The sequence below is a fragment of the Nymphaea colorata genome, unplaced genomic scaffold (genome assembly GCF_008831285.2).
Source record: "Nymphaea colorata isolate Beijing-Zhang1983 unplaced genomic scaffold, ASM883128v2 scaffold0493, whole genome shotgun sequence".
Lineage (NCBI taxonomy): Eukaryota > Viridiplantae > Streptophyta > Magnoliopsida > Nymphaeales > Nymphaeaceae > Nymphaea > Nymphaea colorata.
Window position 1 is genome coordinate 10,001 of NW_022204999.1, and position 13,182 is coordinate 23,182.

Below are 13,182 nucleotides of genomic sequence, written 5' to 3' on the forward strand. Positions count from 1 at the left end.
TTATGCCTTATCAATCAGATTCAATTTATGAAATAACTGACAAGGAGCAACCGATCCCTTCTTTCCCTACCACTTGCTTCCCAGATCTATCTCCCCTCCCTTCCATCAACTGATTTGATTGTTGGATCTGAGTGGTGATATTAAGAAAAGATCAACTATTTATGTTATGGATTCTCGCAATTTCTGTGTATATCTGTGCAATTAATAGATTCTCCTAATTTCTATTTCTGTGTATACTGTATACTATATTACTATAATATGATCTATACTACTAATAGTATGATCTATACTACTGATCTATACTACTGTTTATAAATAATCTAGTTATAATCGAATAAAGTAGTTGTAGTTATATTAATAGTAATAGTATTTTTTGTTACTGTTTCATTTTTTATTGTTTTTTCTCCCTCGGATGAATCTCAAATTCCAGAGTATTTCTTTTCACCCAGAGTATATGTTTCATGGGTTGAAGCAAAAAAAAGAAACTTTGTCTCCTCTTTCCTATTTAAGTTAATTAACCGGTAGAAAAAAGGATATAACTTTTTCTTTTTGTCCGCTATAGGAAACTAGAAATAAACGTTCCTTTTCATGATTCGGATTTATTCGCCATTGGCGGAACCAAAATATCGGATGCATCAGTAGGGAATGGTGCTGCGTGAGTTCATGATCAGATATCTGTATATAATCCTATATAGACATAACCTAGTCTTTTTTTTTTCTAGAATCAGTCAAAGATATTGAAAATAGATTGCTCTTGTAACTCAGAATGAACGGTTTCGGTGGAGAAGAGAAAATAAATAGCGATTTATTCCTATGGATATTCCTATGGGGCACCCAGGAGGAGGAAGAAGATTCAATCGACCCACAATATCTTGCGTGGTCCAAGGAAATTACGGATCTGCTTGCACAATTTCATTTATATCGAATCTTGCTATCAGTCTTAGTATCAGAATAGCTGATATAGTCATGATTCAATGGGTCAGGTCCACTTACTTTTTTCTCCATTTATCATTTTTCCGCTGGATTTGATCCTGATTGGAACAAGAGAGAAGTATGAATACTTTGGTAATTGCTACTTGGGTATCTAGAATATCTATGTCCCAAGACAAAAAATATGAATAACGAGAGTATATCCCTTAGTAACAGAGTATATCCCTTAGTAACATAGTAGTCTTCCTAATGCGGGACATCCTATTATCATAATGAATGAACAAGTGTTCAACCCCATAACTCATTATAACTTTGCCAGGCAGTTCCCTTTTTTATACCATCTCTACCGGATGCGGAAAAATGACCATTGCAGCTTCATGGAAAAGCCCTTTATCGGATTTGAACCGATGACTTACGCCTTACCATGGCGTTACTCTACCGCTGAGTTAAAAGGGCCTGTTTAATTCACAAATTTAGCCAATCTACTGGATATACCTGTACAATTATATCTTGTACAATTATATCTTGTATATATTGTATATAATATATACAATATACATATACAGATGGGGGCTCATTCAGGAACAATGAATAGTTAATTCAATTAAATACATATATAAATACATATATGAAATGAATAGTAATATAACAGTCTATGTCTATTATATCTTAATGATGCGCGAATCAATGAGTGAAATTAGAATGAATGGGTTTGACTTTTTCTGTCGGGCAAGACATCCCCTATACTCCATTATTTTGATTATGATTAGATTATATAATTCATCTTTGTTATATAAGAATTGTTATTGTTATATAAGAATATATAAATATATAATGTAATGAAAGGTTCCTGAATGAACAATAAAGAAATTTTCTTACATTAATATTATATGTATACGGAATCACAAAAGCACGAAAGGTTGTTCGTATCCTAGCATTCATTATATTGACATTGACAATTCCAAAAACTACTCATACTATGAGTATAGTATGATGGCGATCGGGTGGGCGTGCCCCTATCGTCTAGCGGTTCAGGACATCTCTCTTTCAAGGAGGCAGCGGGGATTCGACTTCCCCTGGGGTAGTAGGGTACGACGAAAGAAAAATTGACCATGAATTATCAATAAACCGACAATTGATTCTTCCTGGGTCGATGCCCGAGCGGTTAATGGGGACGGACTGTAAATTCGTTGGCGATATGTCTACGCTGGTTCAAATCCAGCTCGGCCAAGAATTCACCGATCCTTGAGGATGATATAACCAATCCGTACTCCAAAAATACATGATGATATGGAGGAATAAAGAGTCAACTTGATTCTATTTGTTCCTCCATGTTCTGATGTTTCTAACAATCTGGATCTATGAATTATTTTGAATTATTTTCAGCCAATCCGAGAAATCAAATGAAAAGATGAAAAAGAAAAGAGCCCTTTTCATTGAAAGATGGATTGTCAGTCAATTTGGCAATAACCACAGGTTGCTTTGCTATTTATCCATCCATCTTCTCTTCTATCTATGTAGATATGTATATCAGTATATCCGTTACAGGCGTCGTATTTTTTATATGATCTATCTATACGGTTATGGTTCGATGAAATAAAATCAAAATATAAAATCAAAATAAACAATAAATAATGTAAGCTGTACACCTCATTTTCTTGGGATTGTAGTTCAATTGGTCAGAGCACCGCCCTGTCAAGGCGGAAGCTGCGGGTTCGAGCCCCGTCAGTCCCGCACCGACCTGGGATCCTATGAATCGATTGATTCATCTCTCCGCCTTCTGCGAAGGGGAGGAGACAAAGAGCAGTGTCTAATTCCAGGTGGAAGGATCCTGATTTCACATTTATCATCGGGCAAGGTAAGCTCAATTACTAATTGAATTGGGGACAATCTCTTTATCTCGCCCAAATTGCACGCTGGATTCTCGATTTATACGTCTGAATTAAGGAAAGGAAGGAGGATACGAATACTAATAAAAGATCAATCAAAGATCCTGTCTTTCTGTTCTGGGGGTGGAGAATAGAAAATAGAACGAATAATCTTTTTTTTCATTTTTCTCTGTCTTTCAAGAAGATTAGGTCATCACAAAAACTTAGCTTAGAACTTAATTCGTTTTCCAGTTCACTTCTACTGTTTGGATCTATGACGGATGGAATACTGGTCGAACCTCATTCATATGATATCATTCTATAAAGAATGAGGACGGCGGGTTATAGAAAGGAACGAAAGAGTAGAAAAATATGAGAAATTCAAAGGGATTCTTGGGTGGGGGTCAGGAATGCAATTTTTCGATTCAGTATGGATAAAAGATCTTCCTATGTTATACTATTCAATTCTCGACGATGAATTGATTTGATAGATCAGATATTGTTATTCATGATATTAGAATCCGATTCAGTATTATCAGGATTTAATTAATCCCATTGAATTCAAATTATGGAGAAGGATTGATCATCTCTATGGGATTAGATCCCGATTTCTTGCGAAGCAAAATAAAATGAAATTATGAGATTATGGAAGTAAATATACTCGCATTTATTGCTACTGCGCTGTTCATTCTAGTTCCTACTGCTTTTTACTTATCATCTACGTAAAAACAGTCAGTCAAAATGATTAATTTGAATGAAACTTGAGTTAGTCTAATTTATTAGTTTAGTTCTTTAAAAATGATTCAATAAATGAAAGAAAGGGATGACAATTCCAAGTCTTAAATGAAATGAGCAGACTGGATTGAATCCTCGGTGTATGTATCCAATAGATGAGATAGTACGGTGGGGAGAACTATATGAACCTTTCTACCGTACTATCTATTGTATGAAGATATGGAATATGGAATTGATAGAGATCAATTTAAAATCAATCTACATACATACATGTGGATGCAAATCCATAAATTCATTATCACATATTATATATAATATATATATATAGATTCAAATAGCACTCCCATTCCATCTCTTCGCTCCACCCATCCATTCGTTTTTATTTTGATGAATCCGAAAGAATCTAACGTTAATAACTGAATTGTACTAATTCATAGGTTTCTCTTTCATTAATCTTTCATTAAGTTAATAACTTTCATAATGATAATCAGTAATCAGGATAGATTTTTGTTTGATTAAATTAAGTAGTAGAACTAATTAATTTAACTATTGCGAAAGAGTGGAGGAGTAGTATGTGCATATACAAAAGAAAGGCAAGTAATTTTTTTTAGAATTAAATTCCGAAGAAAAAGAAAGAATTGTGAATTGGATGATCTGTACTAGACGATCCAAGGAGTTCTATGGTAAGTTATTCGTATCTGGAAAAGGGGTAGTAGACCTTTTTTCATGCTTGAACCCTGATGGTGAGGCGATAAAGCATAAATCAAATGCCAGGAGTCTAAGGTAAGTATATGTGGATCACCGGGCGCTCTTCTTTCTTATGCGTAGCCTCTCGTCGCCTACAGTATAAAGTTGTATCTACTCTACATAATAGCAGAACGACTCCCCTTTGAACAGTAAAGAGGGAAAGAAATCAAATAGGGATTGTTGCTCCTCATTGTAATATCCATAATGATGTTAATGTTATGCCATAATGATGTTAATGTTATGGTAAGAAAGAACGGGTTCATCAAAATGAAATGGAATATTTTGGAGGAATCAATTTGATTAGAAAAAATCAATTTTCTATCATTATCAGGGGAGTTGCTTTGATTTTCAAAATACGAACGCGGGAATAATTGAGATAGCGGATCCAAAGGTTAAATGAAAATGAAAGGTAATTAATTACTAAATTTCTGTGGAATTTTGAGATGGAAGATATGTTTATTTAAACATAAAACGATCTAATTATGAAATTAAACAATTGATACAAGCTGATTACTCAACTCAATTACACTCAATTAGTAGTACCCTTAGAGTCCACTTCTTCCCCATACTACGAGTGAAAGGGAAAACGTAAAAACTACCATTAAAGCAGCCCAAGCGAGACTTACTATATCCATGTGAATCATGCCCCTATCTCGATGAATATGAAGGAATTGTTACATTATTGATCCCTAAAATAATAATAGGGGAATTGGGGGTGCAGAGTCAAAAAAAGAGATTATGACTTAAAGCTATTGACAAACCGATCCAATGGATCCGCTTGTATTGTAACAAGTCTCTATTTCCTATATAGGATTGATTTGTGGTGAGGAAGAATTAAGCACAAGCGCAACAGATACACGTTACCCATTAGAAGTATCAAGGGGATGTTACTAGGGGAATGGAACATGTCGTAATAGTAAGATCTATTCTTTGTTTTGTTGCGTTTCATAGGGAAAATATATCTACATATATACCATCAAGATGGATAACTGTCTCTCCCTAAGCTAAACCTTACTATCTCTGTTTCTGTGAAACAATCGGTAGACACCCTATTACATTGCTACATTGCGGGGGTTACCACAGAAAAATTAAAAATTCTTTTTTTACTTTCTTCTATAGGGGCCAGTTAACCATTCACTATTGAATGACTGGCTGAGCACTGAAATCCTATCGCGAGTACGGCCTGTATACAAAGTATCTTCAGCCCTCTCCACAACCCCTAGGATTTCCCCCGTGGCGAATCTAAGCGAGATCTAATTCACGACTGAATCAGGAGACCCTACAGTGGGCATTGGTAGGGTATGGTAATTCGGAAAGATTGATAGTTATAGTCTTTCCTATAAGTTGGATCCTCGGAGCAAAGATTTACAGCCCTCTTTCATAGAACCTGCGTATTTTGAAGCGGATTCTGAAGATAAATAAAATAAAGTATCAACGGTCCTTTTCGTCCACCGGGCAAGAATCAGGCCAGTTATATCAGCGAAGCAGGATTCCGAGCCATTTGTTGTGTTGATCAGGCGACACCCGGATTTGAACTGGGGAGAAAGGATTTGCAGTCCCCCGCCTTACCACTCGGCCATGCCGCCAAAAAAGAAATAATAAATGGGCGTAAATACTCTTTTTGGAGAGGGTTACTGAATCATTGGTTTTTATTGGATTTGCATCTTCCAATTCTGTTTTCCTTATCCTATCCATCTTTTTACCCAACTTACTCTTCCTCTAGTTGAGATCATTTTCTTAGATTTTCTTAGATCTATTGTATAGTATCTCAACATAAGACCTAAAAACTTCCCTTTTTATTGATTGCATTGAAATAAAAGAAAATAAAGAATAAATTTCCAGTCACAGTCATTTAATACTTAATTGGAACCATTAACTATTTCACGAATGTGAATGTGAATTTACGAAAGGTTCTTTTGATCTCCAAATGCTTTACTTTAATGTAATAAGAAGAAATCAATCCAATTCAATTCCAATTAATTATAATAACAACTATGTGTTTATGTAAACCCCAAACAGTAAGATAGCTTACACACCCTTATAGTCAATCATGATCCATTTGGAATAGAAATTCATGATATAGCACGAACGAAATATATATCCAAGTGTAACTGCAATAAAGTATGGGCTAGCGAGATTAGCTAGCTTCGCATTACTTCATCGATACAACTCCTCTTACGTACGTACTGCAATTGTATTCTACTAACAACTCAAATGAAATGGTCGAAATAGATCCCTCCTTTGTGTGAATTATCTTTTGAACAACGGAATCAACGAGCTAAGTGCTAAAATAAAAGCCACCCGGATTTTCTAATGTTCTGATTATTCTGTCTCTCTATCATTTATATAACATAGATATAGTAGATATAGAACAGATCAAATCCCGAATCAATCCATTTTTCTGGTACCTAACCAGATCTGATCATAATATCATAACATAATTGATAGATAAAAGGTAGAAGATATACAAAGAAATTGGATCAAATAGACCATTTGATATTCTCTAATAAGTAATAAGACTCCATAGGTATGGTATCCATAGGTATGGTATCCATAGGTATGGTATCAGTGGCAGAATCCAACTTGTTTCCATGAATGTTTTATCGAGTCATTTAGATTTGCATCTGTTGCTCGAATTTTAGTACAAAATTCTCCTTCTCCCTCCGCCCATACATTCCATTTACATATAACATATATATGTATGTGTTTGGGGTTGAATAAAATTTCATGTGATTCAGTAAACGGAATATACATTCCATCATTGCTAGATCGATCTGTATCCGTACGGTTCGGTAAAGAGTGAGCCAATAATGGGATTTTTCGAAAAACGGGAAACTAAAGATGCTCCGGGATGGTGGAGATGAGGGAATGTTTACAATACCTGGATTTAGTCAGATCCAATTTGAGGGATTTTGTAGGTTCATTGATCAGGGCTTGATGGAAGAACTTCATCAATTTCCAAAAATTGAAGATACAGATCAAGAAATTGAATTTCAATTATTTGGGGAATCTTATCAATTGGTGGAACCTTTGATAAAAGAAAGAGATGCTGTGTATGAATCAATTACATATTCCTCTGAGTTATATGTACCGGCGGGGTTAATTTGGAGAACCGGTAGAAATATGCAAGAACAAACCGTATTGCTTGGAAACATTCCTCTAATGAATTCCTTGGGAACCTCTATAGTAAATGGAATTTACAGAATTGTCATCAATCAAATATTGCAAAGTCCCGGTATTTATTACAGTACAGGATTGGATCATAACGGAATTTCTGTCTATACTGGCACCATAATATCAGATTGGGGAGGAAGATCAGAATTAGAGATTGATAGAAAAGAAAGGATATGGGCCCGTGTAAGCAGGAAACAAAAAATTTCTATTCTAGTTCTATCATCAGCTATGGGTTCAAGTCTAAGAGAAATTCTAGACAATGTTTGCTACCCTGAAATTTTCTTGTCTTTCCCAAACGAGAAGGAGAAAAAAAAGATTGGTTCAAAGGAGAATGCCATTTTAGAGTTTTATCAAAAATTTGCTTGTGTAGGCGGTGATCCGGTGTTTTCTGAGTCCTTATGTAAAGAATTACAAAAGAAATTTTTTCAACAAAGATGTGAATTAGGAAGGATTGGCCGACGAAATATGAACCAGAGACTGAATCTTGATATACCCCAGAACAATACGTTTTTGTTACCACGAGATGTATTGGCTGCTGCCGATCATTTGATCGGAATGAAATTTGGAATGGGTACACTCGACGATATGAATCACTTGAAAAATAAACGTATTCGTTCTGTAGCGGATCTGTTACAGGATCAATTCGGATTGGCTTTGGTTCGCTTGGAAAATGTGGTTCGGGAACTATATGTGGAGCAATTCGGCATAAATTAATACCGACTCCTCGTAATTGGTAACTTCAACTCCATTAACAACAACTTATGAATCATTTTTCGGCCTACACCCTTTATCTCAAGTCTTGGATCGAACTAATCCATTGACACAAATAGTTCATGGGCGAAAATCGAGTTATTTGGGTCCTGGGGGATTGACAGGACGAACTGCTAGTTTCGTATACGAGATATCCATCCTAGTCACTATGGGCGTATTTGCCCAATTGATACGTCCGAGGGAATCAATGTTGGACTTATTGGGTCCTTAGCTATTCATGCAAGGGTTGGTGATTGGGGGTCTATAGAGACCCCATTTTATGAAATATCTGAGAGATCAAAAGAAGAACAGATGGTTTATTTATCCCGAGTAGAGATGAATACTATATGGTGGCGGCGGGAAATTCTTTGGCGTTGACTCGGGTATTCAGGAAGAAGAAGTTGGTCCAGCTCGATACCGTCAAGAATTCTTGACTATTGCATGGGAACAGATTCATCTTCGAAATATTTATCCCTTCCAATATTTTCTATTGGAGCTTCTCTCATTCCTTTTATCGAGCATAATGATGCGAATCGGGCTTTAATGAGTTCTAATATGCAGCGTCAAGCAGTTCCGCTTCTCAGTCCGAAAAGTGTATTGTTGGAACCGGCTTGGAACGCCAAGCGGCTCTCGATTCAGGGGGTTCGGCTATAGCCGAACGCGAGGGAAAGATCATTTATACCGATGCTGAAAAGATCGTTTTATCAGGTAATGGGGACACTATAAGCATTCCGTTGGTTATGTATCAGCGTTCCAACAAGAATACTTGGATGCATCAAAAACCTCAGGTTCATCGGGGTAAATGCCTGAAAAAGGGGCAAATTTTGGCGGATGGTGCGGCTACGGTGGTGGCGAACTCGCTTGGGGAAAAATGTATCAGTAGCTTATATGCCATGGGAGGGTTACAATTCTGAAGATGCCGTACTCATTAGTGAACGTCTAGTCTATGACGATATTTATACTCTTTTCATATCCGGAAATATGAAATTCAGACTCATGTGACAAGCCAAGGACCTGAAAGAATCACTAATGAAATACCTCATTTAGAGCCTTATTTACTCCGCAATTTAGACAGAAATGGAATTGTGATGCTGGGATCTTGGGTAGAAACTGGTGATGTTTTAGTAGGTAAATTAACGCCTCAGACAGCGAAAGAATCATCCTATGCTCCAGAAGATAGATTATTACGAGCCATACTTGGCATTCAGGTATCCACTGCAAAAGAAACTTGTCTAAAGTTGCCTATAGGCGGAAGAGGTCGAGTTATTGATGTCAGGTGGGGCCAGAAAAAGGGGGGTCCATTTATAATCCAGAAATGATTCGTGTATATATCTCACAGAAACGTAAAATCAAAGTGGGCGATAAAGTAGCTGGAAGACATGGAATAAAGGTATCATTTCAAAAATTTTGCCTAGACAGGATATGCCTTATTTGCAAGATGGAACACCTGTGATATGGTATTCAATCCATTAGGAGTACCTTCGCGAATGAATGTGGGACAGATGTTTGAATGCTCGCTCGGGTTAGCGGGAGACCTGCTGGGCAGACATTATAGAATAACACCCTTTGATGAGAGATACGAGCAAGAGGCTTCGAGAAACTAGTGTTTTCTGAATTATATGAAGCCAGTAAGCAAACAGCAAATCCATGGGTATTTGAACCCGAGTATCCTGGAAAGAGCAGAATATTTGATGGAAGAACAGGAGATCCTTTTGAACAACCTGTTATAATAGGAAAGTCCTATATGTTAAAATTAATTCATCAAGTTGATGATAAAATCCACGGACGTTCCAGTGGTCATTATGCACTTGTTACACAACAACCCCTTAGGGAAGGGCTAAGCAAGGTGACAACGAGTAGGAGAAATGGAAGTTTGGGCTCTAGAGGGATTTGGTGTTGCTCATATTTACAAGAGATGCTCACTTATAAATCCGATCATATTAGAGCTCGTCAGGAAGTACTTGGTACCACGATCGTTGGGGGAACAATACCTAATCCTGAGGGTGCGCCAGAATCCTTCGATTGCTCGTTCGCGAACTACGATCTTTATCTCTGGAACTGAATCATTTCCTTGTATCTGAGAAAAACTTCCAGATGAATAGGAAGGAAGTTGATCGGAATGAATCATAATTTTCTTCTATGATCGATCAGTATAAACATCAACAACTTCGAATTGGATTAGTTCTCCTAAACAAATACGTGCTGGGCCAACAAAATCCTACCGAATGGAGAGATAGTTGGAGAGGTGACAAAACCCTATACTTTCATTACAAAACAATAAACCGGAAAAAGATGGGTTGTTTTGTGAAAGAATTTTTGGACCTATAAAAAGTGGAATTGTGCTTGTGGAAATTATCGAGTGATCGGGGTGAAAAAGAAGAACCGAAATTTGCGAACAATGCGGAGTCGAATCTGTTGATTCTCGGATCCGAAGATATCAAATGGGATACATCAAACTAGCATGCCCGGTGACTCATGTGTGGTATTTGAAACGTCTTCCTAGTTATATCGCGAATCTTCAGATAAACCTCTTAAGGAATTAGAAGGCCTGGTATACTGCGATGTGTGATTTGATCGAAATTACGATTTTACAGATTCAGAATGAAAAACTGTCATCCTATTTAATCCGATTGGGATGCCTCTAGCTCTGACATGTCTATTGGTAAGAATAACATGAAGCTCAGAATTTGGGTGTGGGTGTATTCAATACCTCCAAATGAAAGAGGAATTAATCCATGGTCGACTCCCTAAGAGAGTAATAGGGAATTGCTAGTTGTACCTCGTTAAACTTTTTTCATGTTCTTTCGTGGATCTAGCCATTAGATTCCTTTTAGAATTCTAAATTTATAAAAAAAATTCTGTTAAGCAATTAGAAATGAAATATGATGGCACGGTTACAGGAGTCTATCCATCGCATATATGCTTCAAGGAAGAACATGGCATAATCGTCGAGGTAAAGTAGGGACCTAAAGGATCGAACGGAACGATATATAGACAAGTAAATCCTTTGTGAGTTTCAATGTATTCCTTAAGGGGATTCATCATTCGAAGGGAAGTAGACTACTCAATAATTTCACATTTATGTTGTAATTGAATGACTAATTGAGGAAGTAAAGGGAAGAATGAAATCAAATCAATGAGGGTTGGTCCTCACTGGGAACTTGAGTAAGGAGTAGATCCTTGTGGGTTTTCTAGAGCAAATTTGGAAGTTCCCCTTATTTGGTAAACTACTTAAGCCGGATGAGAGGAAACCTTCACGTCCGATTTTTAGGGGGGGGGGAAGATCCTATAGGAACCTATCCCAATTTTTCTTTTGCTAGGCCCATAGCTAAAAAAACCTACTTTCTTACGATTACGAGGTTCATTCGAATATGAAATCCAATCCCGGAAATACAGTATCCCACTTTTTTTACTACCCAAGGCTTCGATACATTTAGAAATCGAGAAATATCTACCGGAGCTACTGCTATCAGAGAACAATTAGCCGATCTGGATTGCGAATTATTATAGATCGTTCATTGGTGGAATGGAAGGAATTGGGAGAAGAAGGATCAACCGGGAATGACTGGGAAGATAGAAAAATTGGGAGGAGAAAAGATTTTTTGGTTAGACGCATGGAATTGGCTAAGCATTTCTTCGAACAAATGTAGAACCAGAATGGATGGTTTTGTCCCTATTACCAGTTCTTCCTCCCGAGTTGAGGCCAATCATTCAGATTGATGGGGGTAAATCAATGAGTTCAGATATTAATGAACTTTATAGAAGAGTTATCTATCGGAACAATACTCTTACCGATCTATTAACAACAAGTAGATCTACGCCGGGGGAATTAGTAATGTGTCAGGAAAAAATTGGTACAAGAAGCTGTAGATACACTTCTTGATAATGGGATCCGCGGACAACCAATGAGGGACGGTCACAATAAAGTTTACAAGTCGTTTTCAGATGTAATTGAAGGCAAAGAGGGAAATTTCGCGAGACTCTACTTGGTAAACGGGTCGATTATTCGGGTCGTTCCGTCATTGTGGTAGGCCCTTCGCTTTCACTGCATCAATGTGGATTACCTCGAGAAATAGCAATAGAGCTTTTTCAGACATTTGTAATTCGTGGTCTAATCAGACAACATCTTGCTTCCAACATAGGACTTGCTAAAAGTAAAATTCGGGAAAAAGAACCCATTGTATGGGAAATACTTCAAGAAGTTATGCAGGGGCATCCTGTATTGCTAAATAGAGCACCCACTTTGCATAGATTAGGCATACAGGCGTTCCAACCTATTTTAGTGGAGGGACGAGCTATTTGTTTACATCCATTGGTTTGTAAGGGATTCAATGCGGACTTCGATGGAGATCAAATGGCTGTTCATGTACCTTTATCTTTGGAAGCTCAAGCAGAAGCTCGTTTACTTATGTTTTCTCATACGAATCTCTTGTCTCCAGCCATTGGGGATCCCATTTCCGTACCCACTCAAGATATGCTTATGGGGCTCTATGTATTAACGATGGGGAATCGTAGAGGTATTTGTGCAAATAGGTATAATCCATGTAACCCCAGAAACTACCAAAATGAAAGAATTGATCATAGTAATTATGAGTATAGGAAAGGGAAAGAACCCTATTTTTGTAGTTCCTACGATGCACTTGGGGCTTATCGGCAGAAAGGGATCGATTTATATAGTACTTTATGGCTACGGTGGCGACTAGATCAACGTGTCATTGCCTCAATAAATAGAGAAGTTCCCATCGAAGTTCAATATGAATCTTTGGGCACTTATCATGAGATTTATGATCACTATCGAGTAGTAAGAAGTGTAAAAAAGGAATGCTTTGTATATACATTCGAACTACTGTTGGCCATATTTCCTTTTATCGAGAAATAGAAGAAGCCGTACAGGGGTTTTGTCGGTCCTATTCATATGGTACCTGATATGTGATATCTCTCGGAATCTAGTTCGGTCTGGTTCAACTAGTATCATAAT

The 13,182-nt window shown here is 37.1% G+C and overlaps 3 non-coding genes and 2 pseudogenes across 3 annotated transcripts; 2 read left to right on the plus strand and 3 right to left on the minus strand.

Moving 5' to 3' along the window:
• Positions 1-420, minus strand: part of LOC116245077 (photosystem II CP43 reaction center protein-like) — a 3,207-nt pseudogene extending 2,787 nt beyond the window's left edge.
• An 894-nt stretch (positions 421-1,314) lies between these two features.
• Positions 1,315-1,386, minus strand: TRNAT-GGU (transfer RNA threonine (anticodon GGU)). The gene has a single exon. It is a non-coding gene; the product is annotated as a tRNA-Thr (tRNA).
• A 1,204-nt stretch (positions 1,387-2,590) lies between these two features.
• On the plus strand, positions 2,591-2,664 carry TRNAD-GUC (transfer RNA aspartic acid (anticodon GUC)). Its single transcript has one exon. It is a non-coding gene; the product is annotated as a tRNA-Asp (tRNA).
• Positions 2,665-5,795: 3,131 nt separating this feature from the next.
• TRNAC-GCA (transfer RNA cysteine (anticodon GCA)) lies at positions 5,796-5,866 on the minus strand. The gene has a single exon. It is a non-coding gene; the product is annotated as a tRNA-Cys (tRNA).
• Positions 5,867-10,328: 4,462 nt separating this feature from the next.
• LOC126409528 (DNA-directed RNA polymerase subunit beta'-like) lies at positions 10,329-13,175 on the plus strand (annotated as a pseudogene).
• The last annotated feature ends 7 nt before the right edge of the window (positions 13,176-13,182 follow it).